The following is a 6,285-nucleotide window of genomic DNA, read 5'->3' as shown; positions in this document are numbered from 1 at the left end:
TTGAGTCCTTTGTGTGAGAATAGTCGTGGAAAACGGTCGGAATTCATGAATTTTACTCGATAATAATGCACCATCGAGTTGAGTCACGATTGTGACCGAATTTAAATCCAAAAACACAATGACCAAGAGATGAAACAAAATTCTTTGAAAGAGCTGAAGGCCATTCCAAGTGTTTCGAAGACTGGCAAAATCGTTGACATAAGGGTACTTTATCTGGTTGGGATTACTTTGAAAGCGAAAAATTAAATAATTAATTAAATATTTTCCTTTTTATTTAGTTTTTGTAACAATGTACATATGCACTTTCAATCAAATAAATTTTGGCCTAATTTACCAATTTTATACAATAACTATTTTTCTCATACATAGGAATCAAATTAGCGTGGAGAGCAAATATAAGTAAGTGTGAACATTGTGTCAATATGAGAGAATTATCAAATAAATAGGCATATATTACGTAAATATTTGTAATAATACGATTGGGTTTCTGTGTGCACTATATGCTTCTCACGTTCCTCCTACACAGATTTGACCATATTACTTTGCCATCTAATAATGCTTTGTCTATTTGTATTTGTATTTGTATTTAATGTGTTCTATTTACAGAATATGATTATATGATTATGGTCGTGGGTATACAAATATGAAGGCGATATTATTGGGCCATATTTTTTTCTGCAGAAAATATTTTTTGTCTTCAAAAATAGTTCGTGTATTAGGTAAAATTTGTTAGATTCAGAGAAGAACAAATAGTTGACTAGTGACTTGGATATTGATAGATCTGGGTAGGTATAATATCTGATGATATTACTAATTTCAAAAGACTGTTTACAGAAAAAAGTTTGCAGTGTTTAAATAGACCGAAAATAAATAAATTCAATAAAAATTTACCGAAAACACACGAATCTAAAATATCGCTGTAACGACCATAATTCATACCGTAAAATTCAAATACATGACCTACAGTATTTTAAGCATGAAATGGGCTAAATATAATCATATTTATATAGTTAGGTATTTATATATGTAAAGAAACATATGTGAATATATGAAACTATGGAAAAATGCTCCGTTTATACTCTCTACTCTTTTGCAATTTCATACACTCAGTTAGGAAGAAATAGGAAACTGATGCCTAGCATAAGACAGCGACATTGACAGCCAATATTGCTCAATATGTGTATAAGAAGGTATATGTACATATATGGCATGTATTGGTTAGTGAGACTATCGTCTATCGGCCATGACATTAAAATTTTTGTCACGTTTACTTTTACTTTCACACGAAAAAGTAACGTTATTTCAATGCAGCTTATGTAGCCTGATAAACAGTCAATCTACCCACACTTACAGTCCCACACAAACTACAAACACACACATGAACATAGAAACATGCATGTAACCGAATGACGTCTATTTGACAGGCAATTTGATCAAACTATTAGGACACATACTCGTAAAGCTGGCGCATTCGTAATAGCTGTAGCGAAGGCGTGAGCCATAGTCAATGGAATAACGGTTAAATAATAGTAGAGGCGTTCATTGAAGGAGCTTGTGTCAAGAGATGAGCATGCATGTAGCAGCACACCCACACATGCAAACTAACTGTGTGACTTGCTCTTCGCATGTGTTGCGTGGAAGAATTCGTAGCCTCATATATGTATGTATATTTGGGTGTGTGTGTGTGAATAGAGATGTGTTTGTTTTGGCCTGTGAATTATCGTTCATCTTGAGACCGAGGCATGATAAGAAATTGGCGTCGGATGCGACGTGCTGGTGAGTAATAAACAACAATGACACATTGAACACATTGACTGACGGACAGTGAGAAAGAACCGATGTTGTTGATCAAGCAACTAATGGACACACAGAGCAATGAAGGTCGATGAATCAATATGGTGAAGATAGCAGGAATATAGGAGTTATTTGAGTAAATATTTTGTATAGCTAGAAGAAGCGTCTGTTTTATCTGCAAACACAAAGAAAAGTTTCTATGATAAACTTTACTTCTGGTTGAGAGAATAAAGCATAAGCCCCATGGATGTAATGACTCATCAAAAATAACTGAAGACGAGGTAATGAAAATCGCAAGGTCATTACTATACCAACTACACCATTTCTCTACACTCCATACCTGAGTTCCGTTCTCTTTTCAAAGAAGCGACATTTGGAAGCAACAACAACGTTGGCGTGTTGAACTCCATATAAAGCACGATGTGGATGCCTCATTTAATTGCTCCAACTGGTTTCTTTGAGGCTACCAAATTTAAGTTTTTGCATATTTTAGATTCAAACAAGAAAAAACTTAACTTCGGTTTCACCGAAGCTAAATACCCTTCACAGGTGCATTTCTGTTAGTAACTATGTGTTCAGTTTGTATGGAAACTATATGCTATAGTAATCCGTCCTGAACAAGTGTTTTAGAGATTACATTGTTGCCTTAAATAATAATCTATACCAAATTTCGTGAATATATCTTGTCAAATGTGAAAGTTGTCTATACAAGAACTTGATTCCGATCGTTCAGTTTGTATGGCAGCTATATGCTATAGTTTACCGATCTGACCAATTTCTTCGGAGATTACATTGTTGCTTTAGGAAATAATATATACCAAATTTCGTGAATATATCTTGTCAAATGTGAAAGTTGTCCATACAAGAACTTGATTCCGATCGTTCAGTTTGTATGGCAGCTATATGCTATAGTTGGCCAATCTGATCAATTTCTTCGGAGATTACATTGTTGCCTTAGAAAATAATAAATACCAAATTTCGTGAATAAATCTTGTCAAATGTGAAAGTTTTCCATACATTTGATTCCGATTGTTCAGTTTATATGGCAGCTATATGTTATAGTGGTCCGATATCGGCCGTTCCGACAAATGAGCAGCTTCTTGAAGAGAAAATGACGTTTGCAAAATTTCAAAACGATATCTTAAAAACTGAGGGACTAGTTCGTATATATACAGACAGACAGACAGACGGACAGACAGACGGTCATGGCTAAATCGACTCAGCTCGACATACTGATCATTTATACATATACTTTATAGGGTCTCCGACGATTACTTCTGGGTGATACAAAATTCGTGACAAACTTAATATACCCTGTTCAGGGTATAAAAATGCAAGCGAATTTAGATCATATTCGTGTAAGACCTCATGTAAGCACAAAGTATAACAGATCAAGTGATAGCTTGTTCGTTTTACTTAATGAATTCAAGAAAGTTCATTTTAGAAATAGCCGAAGGTAGGCATTTTATTCCAAAAATTTACAATTACGTAATATAAACTCCAATAATATGAATCAACTCTTTATGCCATCTGATCAAATTTAACCCGGACTAATAAAACGAAAAATACAAAATATACCCACTTTCAATACAAATATTTATTATCGTCTTCAGAATAGGCCCCTATTGAGCCAATGCAAGTGTCTTCAACAAATTTTAGTTTTTTTCAATTTCGGCTCCTGTTTAAAAGGCAATTTACTATATTGTTGTACAGTTTCGGCGTAATATTCATAAACTGCTCGTCATCAGTAATGCATTTGATGAATGTAGTATCCTTAACATTGTCAAATATCGAACATCTTTTTTACGACCTCTACTCGACGTCATTTTTTGCAAAGGAATCAGTTTTTTTTTGCTACGAGTGTAACATTGGCTCACTTCATACCCAAAACAATAACTGAAATGTTTTTAGCTGACCCATAAGAGGTATTAAGCTTCTCTGCTATTTCTCTGACGTTAACACGAGGATATTCAAGTAACTTTTTTAACTCTTTCAATGTTAGTCCGGGTCAAATTTGATCAGATGGTATGTAATGAAGTAATAATTTTTATCTTATGAACATTGATTTGGTTACACAAAAAAAAAATGCCTCAAACATTATCGTCGAGTGTTCCTAACGTATAAGTATAGACTACTTCGACTGTGCTGCCTTTGCAGGGACGTTTTCCATTTCTATGGCTTCTAGAGCTTGATGAAAGATTTGGTGTGGACAGGGTCTCATGGACTAGGTGCGTACGGTTAGGGTTTTCGTCAAAGGTAGTGACAAAATGTCTTGATCTCTTGGTGAATCAATCATCCAATTTCACAATTAACTCACAATGGAATCCAGAACATATACTATTCCTGGTAAGTGTAAAGCAGATGAAATAGCCAGAGCAGGTACCACCCTACAATTAGATTACGGAAAAAAATTTGAATTTATTAGCTTCTGACCACTTATAGATATCTAATATAAATAAATTTGATCTTCGGTGAAGTCAATTTCTAAAAGATTGTAACTATCGGACGAGGGTTTCTTGGTGATGTTTTGAATGCTGCACAGATAAAACCATTTGTATTACTGAAGCACTGGATGATTAGGAGAGAAGACAAGCGAGTGAAGGGATTTTGGTCACGGTGGTTTCACAATGGGACTCCTAAAGGCCTAGGTACGTATTGAGACATGACCTCTACCTATCTACCCCCTGTGGCCAAAAAATAGTAAGATTTTTTAATTTAAATTTCGTGCAAAAACTCATTCGCAGAAATATTTCTTTTTCTAGGTTGGTAAAAATATCAAAGCCATCTGCGCCAAATGTCATATCAAAATAGTAATGAGTGTTTATCTGAAGTGTATAAAGTGCATTCGGCGATTTGTACGAAGAGTGAAATTACTAAACAAAGAAGTCCATTAAGTTGTATATACGGAATCAAATTTCTGGTGCCGAAATGTTCAGAATATTGCAAAAAGCCTTCAGTGATAACTGTTTGTCGCGAGCGAGTGTTTTTGATTGTTAGAAATTATTCATAGAGGGTCGAGAAAGCGATGACGACGAACAACGTCCAGGACGGCCATCAACAACAGCTAATGATAAGCACGTCAATAAAAATAAGGAAATCGGTGCTTGAGAATCAAAGATTAACAGTCAGAGATCTTACCGGTATCGTTGGAATATCGGAAGGATCAGCGGAAATCATTAGAAAGCTCATTTGGGCCTAAGAAAAATGAAAGCACTATTGGTTCTAAAATCACTCAAATTTTTCGAAAAACAGTGTCGCGATAACGTCTTTGAAACAGTGCTTTCCGACTAATACGATGTCATGAAACTTATTACTGGTGATGAGTTTTGGATCTATGCTTGTGACCCGGAAACAGACGATCAATCCTCCGAATATCGTTGCAAAGGTGAGCTGAAGATGAAAACTAGCGTTTAAGCAAGTTAAAAATCGAAGTTATGTCCACAGTTTTCTTCGATTATCGAGGTATGCTGCACTCCGAATTTCTTCCGTCCGGCCAAACTGTGAACAAGGGGTATTAAATGAGTGTTGTGCATCGTTTGTCCGAACCAATTCGAAAAAGAGGCCGAAATTATGGGCCCACAAGTCTAGGTTTTTACACCACGATATTGTACCGTCGCTTACTTTATTAATTTTTCGCTAAATTTCTAAACAATATCGTGCTTCAAGCACCGTTTTCGCCTGATTTAGCTCCGCGTTACTTCTTGCTGTTCAAAAACTGAAACGACCGCTCCGAGGAAACCGTTTTAAATCAATTGAAGATATTTAACGTGAATCGCTACGCGCATTGAAGGCTATTCCGTAAACTGACTTTAAAAGCTGTTTTGAGGATTGGAAAAAACGTTGACACAAGTGTATTGGGGCCAAGGGGGATTCCTTTGAAGGAGACGACATAGGTTTTGAAGAATAAAGTAGGAATTTTGAAGTTATGAACAAAGTTTGACTATTTTTTGCTCATAGTAGCGAAGAGAATACTAGAGAATCTTTCGAGAACGTCCATCCAACATATGTGTCTTTGCTATAGATATTTATATACCTTATGACAGAAGTGGGTTCGTCGGTCGAAGATAAATTAACAAATTTTTCACTTTCCCATAACTAAATTTTTGGTTACTCCCAAGAAGATGACGAAGATCATCCGGAAGATGAACCGCTAAGCATAACAAATTACCCTTTACCGAAAAAATTCCGAGTTTCGAAAACCACTCCCACAATTTAAAGATCATTGCCATCTGCAATTATTCCACTCGCTGTAAACAGTCTAATATTCCCAACAACCACGAGTGCATAACATTTGCTCTATAGATACAACAACCATATGACTATTGTCATTTGCCGCAAGTGTCCGTGATAACCGTGAATTTTCACGCTTTGTTGCACCAAAAATAAATTGTTGAAAAAATAGCTGAAGCTGGAAGTGCAAAGCTAAAGCAGCGCTCTCGGTTAAAACAACACAACCTGTCATACCAACACACTCAAATACGCAGCAGTGCA

This window comes from Bactrocera tryoni, chromosome 4, assembly GCF_016617805.1.
Source record: "Bactrocera tryoni isolate S06 chromosome 4, CSIRO_BtryS06_freeze2, whole genome shotgun sequence".
NCBI classification, from domain to species: Eukaryota; Metazoa; Arthropoda; class Insecta; order Diptera; family Tephritidae; genus Bactrocera; species Bactrocera tryoni.
Note: the sequence above shows the minus strand (reverse complement) of the source record.